The 19,096-nt window shown below is 34.0% G+C and overlaps 1 protein-coding gene across 13 annotated transcripts in view; it reads left to right on the plus strand.

Annotated features, from left to right (window-relative positions):
• Positions 1-19,096, plus strand: part of FOXP2 (forkhead box P2) — a 516,090-nt gene that overhangs the window by 102,670 nt on the left and 394,324 nt on the right. Inside the window, exon 2 of one of the 13 annotated variants that reach the window (XM_046670386.1) lies at positions 1,425-1,490. The exons of the other annotated variants lie outside the window; for them this stretch is intronic. The gene's annotated coding sequence lies outside the window, so the exon portion shown is untranslated. The remainder of the gene's footprint in view (positions 1-1,424; positions 1,491-19,096) is intronic. 13 annotated transcript variants of the gene reach the window in all.

The raw sequence follows: 19,096 nt of genomic DNA on the forward strand, positions 1-19,096 counted from the left end.
TTTTATATGTCACTTACTTCCTTAAATTAAAAAAAAAGCCTAGATAATTTATTTGAAATATGTGTCCTAAAGCTTATCAGATCAAAAGACAGTTTATTACTGGCTAAAAGGCAACCCTCTGTGCTAGTACATTTAGACTAAGTTTCTCCAATAGCTACCTGGGCCAATCTCAATGTATTCATCCGGGACTTTGACAACATCACCTCCAGACCCCTTATACGTCTGGGTCATCAGTCAAGTAGAGGCTTTGTCCTAGGTCCTGGACTGGACTGTGATTTTGACTTTCAGTGAATCTATTTGACTCGAGGCTGCCCTCTTTTTTAAGAGATCTGTTCAGTGGCAGAAATAAAAATGCTAATGGTATCTTAGAATGAAAGGAATCTTGCAGATCATCTGGTTTATCATTCAGTTCCATTCCACATAGAAATCTGCTCTGAACAATCCTAAATAGTTGATCAATTAACCATTCTAAACAGTTTTAGTAACAAGAAATAGGCTGACTCATGGAGCAGCCTGTTGATTGTGGATAGCTCTTATCTTTTAGAAACTTTGGCTCTTATTTTTAGAGAGTTCTTCAGTGTATTGATTTGCATTTGAATTCTTATAATTTATTCGTTCTAGTTAAGACCTATTAGTCTTAGTTGTCCTCTGAAGGGCATGTTACATATGTATACAAATACATCAAGTGTTTGAAAATAGTTGTGTTTTCGCTCTGTGTCTCCTTCTTTGGGTTAAACATCTCAAACTAATAATTCATTGATTAATCATTGCAAAAATCATCTGTGGCTTTAATTTGAACTTTGTATACTCAATCTTTGTTCTTTTTTTTATTTTAACAGCTTTATTGAGGTATAGTTTTCATACTATAACATTTACCCATTGTAATTGTATAATTCAATGATTTTAGTATATTTAGAGTTGTATAATCATTACCAGATCCAGTTCCAAAACATCCCCATTACCCCCTCAAATCCCCTCATGCCCATTTGCCGTTGAGCTCTGCTACCACGGCCAGCATTATGTATTCATAGATTTGCCTTTCCTGGAAATTTTTTATAAATAGAATCTTACAATTTGTAATCTTTTGTGTCTGACCTCTTTTAATTATCATAATGTTTTTGAGATTCATCAAAGTTGTAGCTTGTTTAGAAGTTTTTCCTTTTATTGCTCAGTATTCCATTGTATGGATCAAATTTTATGAATTCACCAGTTGATAGACATTTGGATTGCTTCTTGTTTTTGGTTATTTTGAATAACGCTGCTACGGATATCTGGGTACAAATCTTTGTGTGGACATATCTTTTCATTCTATTAGGTAGTTTTCTAGGAGTATAAATGCAGGGTTCAATAATATGTTTATCATTAAGAAACTAGTAAAATTGGAACTATTTTCAAAAGTGGTATTTGTTTTTTTACATCCCCAGGAGAAATGTATGAGGATCCCAGTTTGTCCTCATCCTTGCCAACTTCTGGTATTTTCAGTCTTTTTGGTAAGAGCCATTCTGGTGGGTATATAATGGTATCTCATTGTGGTTTTAATTTACATTTCCTTAATGACTAATGGTATTCACGTAGCCATTAATATATTTTCCTTGGTGAATTTTCTGTTCAAATTCTTGCCCATTTTTTGATTCGGTTGTTTGACTTTTTGTTGTTGAGTTTTAAGGGTTCTTCATGTATTCTAGATACAAATATATGATATCAGAATATGATTTCCATATCAGATATATGATTTCCAAAAATTTTCTCCCAGTGAGTGGCATTTTCTTAATAATGTTTTGAGGAGCAAATATTTTAATTTTAATTAAGCCCAGTTTATCAATTTTTTTTCCTTTATGGATTATCCTTTTGGCATTATGTCTAAGAAGTTGTTGCCTAATCTAAGATCACAAAGATTTTTTTTTTTTATTTTTGAAGCTTTGTAGTTTTAGCTCTTACATTTAGGTCTGATACATTCTGTGTTAGTTTTTGCATATTGTGTAAAGGAGTCGTTTGTTGAAAAGCCCATCCTTTATCCTTAAATTGCCTTGTTCTATTGTCAAAAATAAGTTGACCATACATATTAAGGGCATATTTTTGTACTTTCTCATCTATTTCGATGATCCCTATGTCTGTCTTTATACCACTACCACTGTTTTAATTACTGAAGCTCTATAGTAAGTTTTGAAGTCAGATCGTCTTAGTACTCTAACTTTTTACTTCTTTTTGAAAATAGTTTTGGATATTCCAAGTTCTTTGAATTTCCATATACATTTTAGATTCAGCTTATCAATTTCAACAATAACAAAAAGCCTGCTTGGATTTTGGTAGGGATTGTTTTAAATATATAGATCAATTTGGAGAGAATGCCTGAAGGAGCCCTTCACAAACTAAAATTGTCACTGATATATCAAGCTTTTATTAAAAAAAAAATTCAAGTTAAACCTTGAAGCCTATTTTGTAATCCAGCTATACTATTTTTATATAAAAGTGATGTTGATGATTTTTCAAAAATAATACAACAGGAAACTGTTCATACATATGTGGTTTCATATGCACCCTCTGGGGTCCATATATGTATTCTAAGAAGCAGAAATTTACAGGAAATAATAAAATTTTTTTGCTTAAAAAATACCTTTGTTTCATTCTGCAAAGTACTTGAGGTTGATGTAGTAAGTATAAGAAAATGTGGACAGGATTTTTAAATTGATTTTATCTTGATTTTACTGTCTTGGTTTTTCCACGTTCTGATTTTACATTTGTTCTGTTTTTGCTGACAAAGCATGCCATGTTGTTGACTGACATTTTGTGGGAATATTAGTACAATAGACAGCTAATGAGTTTGTAAAGGAAGGAAATAGAATTGATTTTATTGAACACCTCCTACATACCAACTATTCTGTAGTATGCAGACAAAATCCTGTGATGTGACTGTTTTTACCTTTACTTACAGGTGATAAAACCAAGCCTTAATGAGGGTCAAAATCATGCCTAAAATTTCATATATATTGAAGTAGCATTAAAATGTAGATATTCTGACTCCAAGAGCAATATACTGACTGAGAAAGGGGAATTTGGTATTTAAGATCTGACATTCCAGTGTGTCCTGGGATACCTTGACTTGATTTTCTTCTTCTGTGTGTGTTTTTTCTCTATTTGTTTTTTTATACCCTGGCTCATTCTAGAATGGTTTTAAGGCAACTTAGAGTACATAAAATACAACAAGATGGCATAAATTAAAAATAGGAATAAAATGAGACAGAAAAACAAGGGTGGGGAAAGTCTTTTTCCCAGAAAAACAACAACAACAACAACATCCTGTAAGTGAATATTGCCGGGAGACTGGAAAAATTTTGAGCTGGAAAAGGCTGTAGAAGTAAATGGGTTTATTTGGTGCCAGCTTTGGCGTCTGCTCCAATCATAATATATGTGAGAAAGTGAAGTCTTACTTGCTTTTGCTTCCTCTAAGTGCCGAGCACACTGCCTTGTACATGGTAAGCCCCTAATAAATGATTGCTGAACTTGATTCGCTAATGAACTTTATTGTCAGCATTCAAGTGTTACTGAGCTGCTTAGAAGTCTTTTTCTTAAAAGTCAAATAGTCAAGAATTTTAGATTTCTCTGTTATTGGTATTTGTTCTAAGCACTATGACATTGTTTTCTTGATTTACACTATATTTTAAAATGTAATTTCAAAAAACCTTTATAATTCATCTTATTTACGTAAGTGTATCTAGAAATTGCCTCATACTAGGAATTTTACAGCAAGACATATTCTCCACTAGTTGAGTGTGTGTCTGTGTTTTGTCTGAAGGTTGCACCATGATCATTTGATCTTCATTTCAACTATTGTCTTTACTGGGTTTTAAAACAAAGACTGTACATGGAGAGTCTAAAATTCATAAACATAAAACATTTCAGTAAGCATCTTGAAGAATATCAAGAGATATAAAGTTTATGGTTACTTGAATGATACTCAGAATAGTTTCATAATGCCTGTTGAGTCATCTAGATTCCTATTTGACCTACTTAATTTGTCAACATATGTAATTAATTTTTTCCCGTGGATTGAATTCTGTCTCCCAGCCTCAATTTTTTTTCTAGAACGTTTAAAAAACTGTATCAAGGTTAATAGCAACTTAAATTTGCCACTTTAAAAACTAAGTATTTTGTCTGAGTTTATCCTCAGATGACTTTTGAATATGACCCAACTATTAGTTACCTGAACTATAGTATTTATTTTGACTCAAGCTTCACTTGAATGCTGTGATTAAGAATAACTGAAAAGTAACTACACATACTGGTATATTTTAAATTTTGAAAAGTTAAGTTAATGTTAGAAAAATTAGCAAGGATTGACTTTGGAGAAAATCAGTTACACTTCAGCAAACCTTGATAAACATAGATAGAGGTATTTGAACTACACTAGAGCTCTCATCTTGCAACAGATTATAGTGAAAATATACTTTTAAATCATTGAATTAATTTTTATGGAAAGGAAAAATGAGAGGATAGGATAAGCCACAAGTTTCTGTAAAATATGCTCATTTTAAAACTATCATTCTTTTTTCTGAAATGTTATCATCATGCTACAGTCTTCAAGATCCGATCTCCAACTGAGACTTTAGAGATGAAAAATAATCTAAAGAAGTAACTGCATAATGTTTCATAAAATTTCTTACTGCTGTTCAGAAAATCATCCCCATATGTTATTTATTGTGCCTAATCTTGAAGTTTAGAGACTTGTAATAGAGTAGCATGCCTATTCTCAGCATATGTAAACTGAGATGCAGTGACCATCGAGACATGGCATTGGCTGATATACCTCAGGCTGGCATGGAGGGCCATGCTGCTCTGTAGGCCAGCTCTGTCTCTGCTGGGGTACCTTCTCAATGACTGCCTTTCTCCCTTGTTCCCACTGACAAAACCATTCTTTTCCCTCTGATTACCTTTACTCTCTAACTTTAAATAATTCTGTACTGAGTATACAATTTTTAAAGAATTTTCTTTTTTTTTTTTCTTCTTCTCCCCAAAGTCCCCCAGTACATAGTTGTAGGTCCTTCTAGTTGTGGCATAAAGAATTTTCTTAATTTCCCAGGGAGCAGAATGGCTCTCAGACTAGTTCAGAAGATGCTGCCTCTTTCCTGATGGTGTCCTAGTGATTATAGTGTTTTACAAATACAGAAAAATGTTTTGTGTCAATGTTAGCTGGTAGTTAGCAATTTGTCAGAAGTTTTGTAAAATCTCCAGTTTTCAGATGTAAAAAGCGTTTTGGATATAGACTATCTTTGAAACGTATGCAAATTATCTATCTTGGGTTGGCACTATTAGTGATTTTTCAGAATTAATATTTGTAAAGTACTGTAAATATGAGAAGCACTTTAGAAGGGATATGTGTTATGATTAATATGAATCCTTAATATTCAATTGTATTAAAAGGAAATCAGTGCTACTTTTGATATTTAATCTTTAATATTCAAGTATATTAAAAGAAAACTGATGCTACTTCTGTTAGTTTGTCATGGGAAAGAGAATGGTATTATTACCCAGAACTGATAAGATCCAGTTAATCTGTAAAAGTGGTTTTACCTTAATGGCTTAAATGTAAGACCCGAAACCATGGAATTCCTAGAAGAAAAGATAGGAATAAAGCTCCTTGACATGGGTCTTGGTAATAAGTTTTTGGATATGACACCTGTGCAGTACGAGAAGCCATCAATAAAATGAAAAGACAGCCTAGAAATGGGAAAAAAATATGTGCAAACCATATACATCTGATAAGGGGTTAATATCCAAAATATATAAAGAACTCATACAACTCAGTAGCAAAAAAAAATCTGATTAAAACATAGACAAAGGACTTGAATAGATATTTCTCTAAGGAAAATATACAAAAGGCCAACAGGTACATGAAAAGATGCTCAACATAACTAGTCATTAGGGAAATGCAAATTAAGACTATAATGAAATATCACCTCATGACTGTTACGATGGCCATCATCAGAAAGATAAAAGATAAATTCTGTCATGGATGTGGAGAAAAGAGAACCCTTGTGCACTGTTGATGTGATTGTAAACTGGTACAGCCACTCTGAAAAACAGTATGGAGGATCCTCAAAAAATTAAAAATAGAACTACCATATGATCCAGCGATTTCACTTTTGGGACTATATCTGAAGGAAATGAGAACACTAATTCTAAAAGATACCTGCACCCTCATGTTCATAGCAGCATTGTTTACAATAGCCAATACATGGAAACAACATAAGTGTCCATTGATAGATGAATGGCTAAAGAAGTCGTGGTGTATATATATATATATAGAATGGAGTTATTATTCAGTCATTAAAAAAACAAGGACATCCTACCATTTGCCACAATAGAGATGGACCTTGGAGGCGTTATGCTAAGTGATAGAAGTCAGGCAGAGAAAGACAAATATTGTATGATCTTACTTATATGGCGAATTAAAAAAAAAACAACAAATCGAAACCCCAGAAAAAGAGGTCAGACTTGTGGTTACCACAGGGAGGGTGGGGGTAGGGGAAATTGGATGAAGGTGGTCAAAAGGTACAAACTTCCAGTTATAAGATAAGTATGAGGGATGTAATGCACAACATGATGGCTATAGCTAACACTGCTATGTGATATATAGAAAAGCTGTTTAAGTGATTAAATCCTATGAGTTCTCATCAGAAGGAGAAAAGTTTTTCCCTCTTTTCTTTTTTTTTTCTTTTCTTTTTATTGTATCTATATGAGAAGATAGATGTTGGCTGAACCTATTGTAGTAATCATTTCATGATATATGTCAATCAGGCCATCATGCTGTATGCCTTAAACTTGTAGAATGATGTATGTCAATTATTTCTCAATAAAACTGGAAAAAAAGGTGGTTTTTATTTACTTATGTATGTATTTTAAACCCCACTTTAAATTAAAATTTCTCTTTATTATCATTATTTAAGTTAAATTTACTTCAGATTTTTCTATATTTATATGGTCTTTTGTATCATTCTAAGAGGATGGAATTTACTTGCTTATTTTTGTATGTCAAATTAATTACTAGGCTCAACCATATGACAGTTGCTGTTTTTGTAGATCCAAATGGTTGACTATCTAAGTTGTATATCAAACTATTATTATTATTTTTATTTTAATCAATATAATGAAATACTATAATCTGTTCTCTGAAATCCATGAAAAAGAAAACACAGGCATGTTCCTCTTCCTATTTTCATGCTGATTTACCTGCAGCATGGTGTGTGCTTAGTGTTGGTTTCCTTTGATACTAGGTTTTGTTTTTCTTCCCTACCATATCCCCATGCCTAGAACAGTACCTGGTATTCATTCATTCAGTGTTTACTGAATGAATGAATAAGAGTGAGCAATTTTACAGTAGTCAGTCTCTGTAGATCTCTACCTCTGTTTCATCAGACCACTCTGTTGGGGTTTTAGAGGTGGGATAAACCACATTAATCACATCCCCTCTAGAATCTGGAAACTTGTGAGAGACAGACACAGGTGCCAGGCAGTTGGAGATCAGATTACCAGTAGAGGCTGAATTGGAGGACATGCATTATATGTATGGATAAAATGGGGTTCACCTCTGAGTTAGACAGTTATACCCTCCCAGCAACTGGCACAGCTGGATGTCCACAGTCCTCTGCCACAGAGGAATGAATAAAAACAGGCTTGAGCCAGCGCTTATGGACTAGTGGTTAAAATTTGGCATGCTCTGCTTTGGTGGCCTAAGTTTAGGTCCCAGGTGCGGAACCACACCACTCGTCTGTCAGTAGCCATGCTGTGGCGGTGGCTCACAAAGAAGAACTAGAAAGACGTACAACTAGAATATACAGCTATGTACTGGGGCTTTGGAGAGAGAAAAAAAAAAAGAGGAAGATTGGCAACAAATGTTAGCTCAGGGCAAATCTTTCCCAGCAAAAAAAACAACAAAAAAAGCAGACCAGAATGTGTCTTCATTACAGGCAGATCTGAACTGAGAAAAAGGAGTGGAGTGGGGCAAGTTTAATGTGTTCTCTTACACTCACCAATGAGATGAGTCTTTGCAACCTCTCATGATCAGAAGTAAAGGGACAGAATGAAGCCAGTAGCATTTCTTGATCAAAAGTCCACTCATGAAAATATGAAGAAAAAGGAATAGAGGTTCGTCACAAGACACTCTGATTAAATGTAAATCCCTCCAACCAGTTATACTATTAATTTTTTCTACAGCTTTTCTGTTTGGCATTTATAAGATCAAAACTAAATTGCTATTATATATCCCAACATTTGCAAGACATTAAGATGATTTTTTTTTTTATGGTAGACAACGTAGGTAAACACTGAACTAATCTAATACAGTGGAAGCTTGGGAAAAGTAAATATAAGAGTAAAATAATAAATAAAAGCATTTTCGTGTTCCCATTTTTGTATATGATGATATAAACAATATATGCATTCACTGTCATCTTGGTTCCCAATAGAGAATTTTGAACATATTTGCTTCATGTTTTATAGCTGACGCTGTAAAAAACCTCTGATTTATCTCATAAGTGCACAGCTCTGATTTCTCTTGGCTGAGTTGGTATTCTATTTTGTGGATCACTGTCGTGAAATAAAATATTTGGATCTTCCACAGTCTCTGTTTTCACCTTCCATCTCAAACAAAATAAAACAAAATAAAACTTTGTAAAGCAAATTGAAGATATTGGTAAAGTCTAGTTTTATCCAAATATCATGAGTAAGTTATCCTTGCTAGAATGAAATCATAAGCATTATCATTTAAAAATATAATAAGAGCATTCTTATTTGATAATATTAAAAATAATGATCTTAACCTATTAACATTAAAGTCCCTCTGATCGATTGACAAGTACCTTGATAACAACAGTTTGGATTTTATTTATCACCAAATAGGACAGATAATTGATTTTTTAAAATAACTTTATAAAGGATAGAAGTGTAAACTAGTTCATTTTAGGAGATACTGTCCTCCAGTATATCCCTTGGAATTAACAATAAAGGAAGTAAAATACATGATTTGTTGAAAGAAATACTGTCAACTTATTGTCATGAAAGGGAGGAATTGGCAGGCCCTCTCTAGTAAGCCCTGAAGAATAGCATTGATTTCCTGTCATGTTCGGGGGTGTAGTCTTTGGCCTATAAAATGGACTTACTTTCTGGGACACAGACTCATGTTGACCAAGCTCATGAAATTAGTGTTTAAAACTAAAAAGATTAATTTATTGATTTATGGTGATAAATTATTTTACGAGGGATAAAAATATGTAGAATATGCAGAAACTATGAGTTCTATGTGAAACTTAAAATGAGAAATTTCGTCATTAGAAACTTTTTTTTCCTATAGGTAGAGCAGCACTGGAAGCTAAAAAAGCCCACAATCACAAGGTTGCTTGGAATTGTGGAATCAGAATTAAAGGAAGGCTGATATATCAGGTTTTATGGTATAGGGACGAGACAATCTGTTATAGCCATATCCACCATAGGTGTGGTCTTGCCACTGGAATTAGAATAATGAAGTCTGTTGGCTCCAACCTCTGCCAGTTAGGGGAAGAATGTTGCAAATATGATATCCAAAATACTGTCTCCCCAGATAGTGCTTAGATAAACATTTGCAGTTATCTTTGTGACTTATTTTCTTCTATGTTCCCATGCATAGAAATAGGATCTGTATGGGAAAGGTGATGGAATGAAAACCAACCTAATTTTAGCAAAATTATCCAAATAGTATCGCATACTGAATACATTAACTTTAAAGAATAGCCTTTGCTTTTCTGGCAGAATTGCAGCATGCTTATATGATATTACAGTTGCACGTTTTGGACAGTGTCAACCATTAAGGTTGACCAACTTCCTCCCTGCCTTGGGATTTATATCCATGATTATAATGCAGTGCAACTTAATTCTTACTAGAGTGTATGCCAGTGCAAAATAGGGGGGGAAACATAGGCGGAAGAATTATTTCATGGTATTAGATTATATTGTAGTTTTTAATTCAAGGAATTCAAGTTAAATCAAGTTAACATCAAATAAATGTTTACTGTAGCAACACTTTGTTCTTTAACTGGGGGTGAAAGGAAGAATAACGTGATTCTTTTCTCTAGAATGCATATCATCACCCCAGTATAGGCCACTTGTGATATATTTGACAAATATCTTTATCGAGCCCTGAGTGTAGAGAAAAAGGAAAAGTTTATAGTATTTAGGCTTACAAGCGTTTTTCCTGGATGGGGCAGAAATAAAGTAGAATTTTGAAAGCTAGGCAGGATTTTATAGGTGAATGTTAGGGTTGGGAAAGGAATGGTACAGTGTGTAGAGGGGAAAAATGTGAGCAAAGCAAAATCTTGGGAGTTACTTGTGGGAGAAATGTCAAGTGGTCTGTTAGTTCTGGAGAATAGGATACTTGAAGAAGAGTGGAAAAAGAGGCTGTGATCATAATGTGGAAGACTTTACATGTGAACTAATGTGAAACCATGTGACCTTACTGATCACCTCATTTGGTATCATGATCCATGCTAGGTACCAGAAAGATGAATAAGATGTAGTTCTTGGCCCTCCCAGGAGTTCTCAGCCCAGGAGTTGAGATAGACCTAACATACCATAATACGAGTTTCACTATGAAAGCATTTTGATAGAAGTATAAACAAAATGCTGTGGGAGCCAGAATGACTCATTGTTTTGGAGGTATTGGGGAAGGTGGTGACATGTGAACTGGGTTCTGACAGATGGCTAAAATTTGAACCACTGTAAAGGCTGGTAAGTTCACGAAGTGCATAGAGAGCAGCGTGCTGAAATGTGAGGAGGTGTGTTTTGTCTGGCTATGAGATTTGTGGCAGGAAAGGTGAGGGATGTGAGGCTGGACTGACTGGTTGGAGACTGAGTACTAATCAGTATGGAGTTGGGGAACTGGTTGAGGTTTGGAGCCAGACACCTACATTTAAATTCCATCTCTGCTGTTTACTATGTTTTAATCTGTGGTAAATTTTTTAACCTGATTCCTAATTTGTGTAATGGGGATGATACTATCAATTTAGCAGTATTGTTGTGACTGAAAATTAATGTACATAAAGCACATGGCACGGAATCTTCCCAGTAACAAATGTGAGTCAATAATACTTTATTTATTGGGTTGCTGTAAGAACTAAATGGAGTGAAAGAGAATGGGTATAGAACTCTGACACAAAGTGCTTATGCACAAATAATGCTATAAAAATAAAACTTGAAAAACTGTTTTATGCAGTTGTGGAACATTGCTTTTATAAAAAATAATTCCCAGAATTTAGGAAATTTAGGAAACATTTTCTCATGATCTACATGAAGATCAGTTTTTATTAGCCTGGGTTGCTTCTAGGTCTCTTCTCAGTTTAGGCCTAGGCGCCTTAATAGTGGGTTTTATTACAATCTGTATGATTTTAAGATCATACTTTGTGCATATATGCATGCCCTTACTACATAGAGTACGATTAATTATTTTACTTTTTTCTCTGCTAGACAGTGAGTGCTCTATCCCCAGTGCTTCTGAAAGTGCTAGGCTCATGAAAGTTGGTTGAAATGATATTAAGCTTAGAAAGAATTAACATGCATATATATTCTTAGTGTGTATTATGAAAGTGCTAGTTTTTGACTTTCATATGTAAAAGCTTTGCTGTAATCATGTTACAGTACTCTGTACTCTCTGAAAGCAGTATGGCATCTTTGTCCACACATTCCCAAATTCGTGGATTTAGATACATGTGTTGTTAGAGTAGTAGAGATGGCCCTCAGCCTCACCCCCAGAAGAATTCTTCTCCCTACTACATCCCTGCTTACCAAGCAGCAAGAATTATAAGGCAGCTCTTAAATATAGGTCTTGCTTATAGCAGTAGAGTGTGCGAAAATGCCCCCAGGCCATTTGAAAATGTTTTTCACTTAGTGGGAGTGACTCTTCAAAGCTGTGTAGTATTTAAAAACAGGAACCTCATCAAGAAGGCCACATTTGTTATTCCTACATATAATAAGCCATAATGGCATCGATATGGGAAAGAAGATAGAATAAGAACAAATAAAAAATAACCTAATTTAAGCAAAATCTAACTAGCGTCAAGCACTGAATACATTAGCTATGAAAGAATAATCTTCACTTGCTTGGCAGAATTGCGGCAGGTTCTATTGTGTGCTATTTCAGTTGCATATATTGGACACTGTCAATCATTAAGGGTAGTGGTATTTATCCAAACCATCTGCATTTCTATAGCAACAATATACATGTTTATGCAATTATATAGTATTATATCAAATCATGCTTGATGTATTTTGGTATCAGTTTCTGTCCTAAACTCATAGAAATTTTGTGTATATTCACTGCCTAATGGAAGTCCCTGCCCCCACCCCACTTCTTTCTTAACTGGAGTCTAGGCAAGTAACATCAACTTTATATTCAGCATGTAGACTGAATCCAAACGACTGAAGTCCCATATCATTTTAGTTTAAAAACTAGCAGTTTTTAAAATAGACTTATACTAATTTTTATAAGTAGGTTATATGTTCAAATTTTATAAAAATCAAACTTTTAATTTTATAAAGTTTTCCAAATACAAAGGATCATATAAATTTTAATTCTATCATCATTTAAACCATAGATCCATTTTAATGATAAAAATTCATCACCCAATAGTAAGAAGAACATAAGGTTGATTTCAAAGACAATAAGAAAATGGAAACAGTAGTTCTTTATTACTTAGTAGAATTGGCTAAGAAAATACAACTTTAAAGGGGTATAACAGCATATGATTTTTCCCTTTTAGAAGAGTGTTAACATTTAAATATACTGAGTTTGGTCATGCTAAAATAATTGTTTTCTCTGCTTTTGTGTTTCTTTTAGTAGTAGTAACAGCTCTATTTGTTTTAGTTCATTGCCAGCACTTTAGAACCACTTATTTTGCTGAATAAAACTTTTTCCATATTTACTTGGAGTTTTGAGTCACCTCATTTCGTGAATAAGATTTTTAACCTTTTCGTATTTATCTGGTTTTATTAGCAAGACTCATTGCATGTATAAAATATCTTCATCATTTTAATGAATGTCATACCTGTTTTTACTTCTCCAATATATTATCCCTTCATTCCTTGCTATTTGGTGAATCATTTCTGACTTTTATCCACTCATTTATTTAGTTTCTTTGTCCAGGCACAGGATAATCACATTGTAGCCATAGCTGATGTGAGATTTATGTTTTCATAATGCTGTGAGTGTTAAAAAAGTCTTTTATAAAGTTTGATGGTGGGACTTGGTGGTAGTTTATTTTCTCCTGAAAATATTACAATATAAAAGAAAAGTACAGGAAAAAATATTGATAAGCCTACATTATTATAACAGTAGCTGTTATCCACGTACTTATATGGACTCATGAATGCTGTCGTGTATATGCCATTTTGTATTCTAGTTTTTCCCCTTAACTTTACATTATGAACATTATTTTGATAATTATTACTTTTAATGAATATTTACTATTCCATCCTATTCATAGTGAGAATTTACTTCAAATGAACATTATTTCAAGTAGCATCGCTTATCTGAAATAGACATTATTTCAAGTAGCTTCCCTTACCCTTTGGTGGTAGCTCTTATTTGATCTAATTCAGGCTCCCTCTGTTTAGGAGAAGAATGAAGGGGGAAAAAATGGCAGTTCAGACTTTGCTTTTCAAGAAGATTTCTAGTCAAAGAAATGTTACCACTTTTATCACTGATTCCACAACGATAGTAGAAATATATTCAATAATCACTTTCATTCAGGTAGTCCTTAGGTTAATGGACTAAAGTCATTCTTTGTGGTTTTTTTTTAATGTCATTTTTTGAATGCCCATTGTTTTTCTTGAAGTATTATCTGAGGAAGCCATCAACTCAAACTTCTTCTGACTAAAACAAAACTCTCTCAGAGTCCTTCTAAATTCTAAATTGTTTGTTTTGGTTAAATGGTGTTGTGTGGTTGTCATCATCATTCTTGTAAGTAGTAGGAGCAGTAGTAGCATGATAATATCTTAGTTTTAGGATAAATTTATGATACATTAAATTTGCAGTGTCAGCTGACTTTTATGTATTTTGTAGTGTATTTTATAAATCAGTGCTTTAAATATCTGTGGTTATTGAAGTTTAATTTTTTTATTTAAATGAGTAAATTTTGTGATTTTTAGTTTTACTGACTTTGCTTTTTTGTCAGTATTTTTCATAACTTTGATACTAAGCCCTCAAGTCAGAATTCAACTCTGAATTATAATATCCTTCACATGGGTGAAAACAGTTCACTTTGTGGTTTTCTATTTCATGACACAATTTCCAGGAAATTGTGGGGGGAAATGGGTACTGCCAAGACATTTTTTGCACTTCAAAATATCCTAAAATTCATGGCAAGGAAACAAATAAGTAATTCCAATATTTTTCTAATAAATCTTTGGATTTACTATACTTAGGGTCAAAAGAGCTGAGGGAAAAGAGAGTATAAAGATTAGTCCTAGGCAAAACTGACAAGTAATGCTTTTTTCATATATATCCTCCTATTTTATCTTTATCCTCTTTCTTTGCCCAGTCTTTGGATAGTGTTCTTTTTCTAACTTCTCCACATAGCACCTCGGGGCCCCCTTGTCTGCTTAAGGCTGTGCACTCTAATAAGGCATCCTTCTTCAGAAGTGAATTTTATGTACTTTCTGCTGTACCATTTCTTCTTTTCTTCTAATTAAACCATAATTTGTGTGTCATTATCATGGGACCTTTTTGAACTGAGTGACTTGGAATATCTGATAAATTGAGGCTATCAGGCTTGTGGTCTTTGGCTTCACTGGTAGAACTCTGGCCATGACCCAAGGTAAATAACTGTTCTCAAGCCTTGCTGGGTTCATTCTTCATGCTCTTCTTTTAGCCTACCTCCAGTTCCACTCTTTACTAAGCCACTGGCTGCTTGTTTGCCTCAAGGAGGTACAACTGACTTTTGAGCATATAGAAAGGGTTTATGGCAGAAGGAGATGCACCTGTTTTTTCATGTGAACCAGAGCAATCCCTATCCTCCAGGACAGGAATGGACCACTTCAGTTAGGCCTCTCCAGAGAATTTATCTTCAAGGACAACGTGGTAGTTTGGGAGTAATCCTGACATTGCTTTTGATAATTTGTGTTCATTTATTCATCCACTAATTTATTTCAACTTGCATTTATGTATGTGTTTATTAGGCATTTACTGTGTTCCAGGCATTATGTACCATGCTAAAGATATAAACAGATTTCTTCACTTCTGCACTTTGCTTATAGTCTAGTAGAGTAGCTAGACTGTAAGGTTCTACAGAAAGAAAGACAAGCAAATATGTTTATGGTAAGGTATGTTTCATATTAAAAGGAGTTTTCATGAGTTCCTTGGTGAGCATAAAGGGGGTATTATTTTAAAGTAATCCCAAGAATGTGATGGTTCTGGAAGAAGGCACATTTGAGTTGAGTCTTGAAGGATATGGAAGAATTAGTTACATGAAGAGGAAAGGAATCCCAGGAGAGAATGAGGGCATGAGGTAGTGTAATCTCAGAGAACTACAAAGAGTGTTGGACAAAAGGATTACTCTTACCAGTAACATATGAGTATGGCAACTTCCCTGCAGCTTTGCCAGCAAATAGCATTGTAATTTATCAAAATATTTATTGGTTACTTGAATAAACAAAAATCACTTATCTATATTTAAATTTGCACGTCTTTGCTAACAAGGATAAATATTTTTTGCCCTGTTGTCTTCTAGCAGTACTATTTTAGTTCATATATTTTTGGATTTTAGTGTTTTCAATTTGTATAATCTCTTTGAATATTAAAGACAGTAACTTATTCTTTTTCTATAAATATTTATGTACTTTTGTTACTTAAAATAGATGTTTTTCATATTAAGGAAATTTCTTTCAATTATTGCTGTTTAGTATTTTTACTAGAAATGTGTGTTAAAATTTATTTTATGCCGATTCATAGGCATATTCCTATTATTCAACTTAAGATGTTATAGGTATATATGTATGTATATATGTTTATATCATTTTCTATCAGACTTTCTTTAAGCTTCATTATGAAGTATAATAGAATCATGGTCTTTGAGAAAATGGTTTTCAGGTTTGATTCCATTGGGTCTTTGTGTATAAGTCGCACCCATAATTCATTGTCTATGATTTCTAGTATGGGTATCTATAAATTGGAGCTTTTGAACCTAGAGGCCCTTGGAAAGCAATCTGAGGTACAATCCTTCAAGATCTTTATAATTTTTCTCCTACTTCTTACAGTTTCACATCCATGCCTAATTTAACAATAGATTTTTTATTGACTTATCTTTATTGAGTTTTTCCAAAGCATTCAATTCAGTTTCCAAAGCATTCTGCTCTTTTATTTTTTAATTCGTATTTTATTATATTACCTAATGTTTAATTTAATCATGAAATCACAATAATGATTTCAAATAGGAATAAACAAGTTCAAACAGTAGGAAACGACATACTCAGATTAATTCCAGGAGAGTTTAATAAAGGGCCTGTATACAAAGATGTAGGCAGGGTGTAGGGAAAGCCTAAGGGATCATGCAACATCCAGGAATGGTTACCCTAAGTCATGCTCCTTCTTCGAACTTCTCACTGGTTGGACCCAACAGGAAGCCAAAGCTGCATACTGATGTGTATGGTGTAGCTTACTTTAGTAGGACAGACAGGAGAATGAGAAGAGTGGAGAGTGGCTTTGACAGGCAAGTGAAAGATATCTGGCACACCTGGGAACCAACACGATCAGTCCTGATTTAGCATATTGGAGAATTGTATACAAGACACATCTGTTCACATTCACTGTGCTGTTCACCAGTCAGCGTGTTTAATAAAGGGACTGAGGATCACTGTTAATCCAGTGAGTGAGTTAAGAGAGCTTTTACTCAGTTTGGCCCCCTAAACTGCCAGTAATGCTTTCCCCAAGTTTGTTCTGACTCTTCATATCCAGATTAAGATTTCTGTCTTGGTTTTGCCAAATCTTCCCAAATTAGTGCAACTTTCTTATTGTGTAAGTCTGCATTTTCCATAGCTGCGTTAAATACTCAGGCAAACCAATTAGGCTGTTCAGATTTGTTGATCATAATCAAGAAAATTTCAATGAAAAATTTGGAAAAAGTTTTCCCTAGTGGTTTGGTTAAGTGTTATGTTCCAGGGAGCTGCTTTAATTATGGTTGTAGGGTTTCATTTTTTCTCACTTTTTATTATGTAATAGTTGATACATACAAAAGAATGTATGGAATGTTTTCGTACATTCTGAAACATAATAAGATAAACATTGTGAATCCACACCTAATAAAAGAATTAGAACATCAGCAATAAAGTGCATTAATTCATTTTTACTACTTTTCCACTGTGTGATTATCCCACTGTTTACTTATCTATTTTATTGCCGATAGACATTTTTTGTTTGTTTTTGCTATTGCAAACAATAATAAAACATTTTTGTACATTTCATGCATTTTTGTTGGTGTCCATATGCAAGAGTTTCCCTAGGGTCTTTCTTTAGGAATGAACTAGCTCAGTCATAAGGTAGGCATGTTCAGCTTTAGAAGATAGTGCCAAGTTATTTTCCAAAATGATGCATCAGTTTACACTTCTGCCAGCACATGTAAGTGTTCTACTTGCTAGACACGCTCATTAACATTTGTCAGACAACTCCTTTTTTTTTTTGAAATCAGTCTAAAGGGTTAAAAAGACATCTCACAGTGGTCTTAATTTACATTTCCTGGCTCACTAATCAGGTTGATCAGGCTTTTATTTTTTTATTGGTCATTGGGCATTCATTTTTTTTCTTCTGTCTTTTTTCTATTTTTCTTTTGGGTTATGGGTCTGTTGCATATTGATTTGAAGGAATTCTTTTTTTCAATAACTTTATTTTTTTTTTAATATTGACCCTGAGCTAACATCTGTTGCCCATCTTCCCCCATTTTTTTCTCCCCAAAGCCCCAGTGCATAGTTGTATATCCTAGTTGTAGGTCCTTCTAGTTCTTCTATGTGGGATGCCACCTCAGCATGGCTTGACAAGCAGTGTCAGGTCTGTGCCCAGGATCTGAACCAGCGTACCCTGGGCCCCTAAGCAGAGCAGGTGAACTTAACCAGTATACCACTGGGCTGGCCCTGAAGGAATTCTTTATATATAATATATACAAATACCTTGTTGGGTAGATAGATAAATAGATAGCAAAATCATTCTCCTAACTTGTGATTATACATGGTGAATGCATTCTCCTAATTTTTTTTTGAGGAAGATTAGCCCTGAGCTAACACCTGCCGCCAATGCTCCTCATTTTTTTTTTTTTTACTGAGGAATATTGGCCCTGAGCTAACATCCGTGCCCATGGTCCTCTACTTTATATGTGGGACCCCTGCCACAGCATGGCTTGACAAGTGGTGCGTAGGTCTGCACCTGGGGTCCGAACCAGCAAACCACGAGCCACCTGCCAAAGCAGAATGTGCAAACTTAATTGCTATGCCACTGGGCCAGCTCCTGCATTCTCCCAATTTATAGTATATCTTTTTATTTTCTTTAGGTGAATTTTGATGAATTAAAATTGTTAACTTTAATTTAATTTATCAATATTTGTTTTATGGTTATAATTTTTTGTTCATTTTAGAAAACATTTCCAATCCTGCGATCAAAAAGTCATAATCCTTTATTTCTTTATAAAAGTTTAAAGTTTTGCCTTTTTCATCTAAGTCTTCATTCCACTGGGAATGTATTTTTTGTGAGTGACGTGGTGGGGATCAACTTCATTTTATTCTTTCTAAGTAATAATTCTAGCACTATTTTTGAATAGTTCATGCTTTCTCATTCATATACTGTTTCCATTTATGTATGGCCCTATTTCTCAGTTTTTCTCTTTTCTGTTGGTAAACTAGTACATCTCTGAACATCACTATCTTAGTTACTGTAGATTTCCTAAGATTTCATTTTTCTTAGAAGTGTCTTGGCTATTCTTAGGCTGTTGCTTTTCCACATGAATTTTACAACCAGCTTGTCAGTTTGCATGAAAGCCTTTGAGTTTCCATGGGAATAACATTGATTCCATAAATCAGTGTGGGAAAACTTTGA

The sequence above is a fragment of the Equus quagga genome, chromosome 8 (assembly GCF_021613505.1).
Source record: "Equus quagga isolate Etosha38 chromosome 8, UCLA_HA_Equagga_1.0, whole genome shotgun sequence".
Classification (NCBI taxonomy): domain Eukaryota; kingdom Metazoa; phylum Chordata; class Mammalia; order Perissodactyla; family Equidae; genus Equus; species Equus quagga.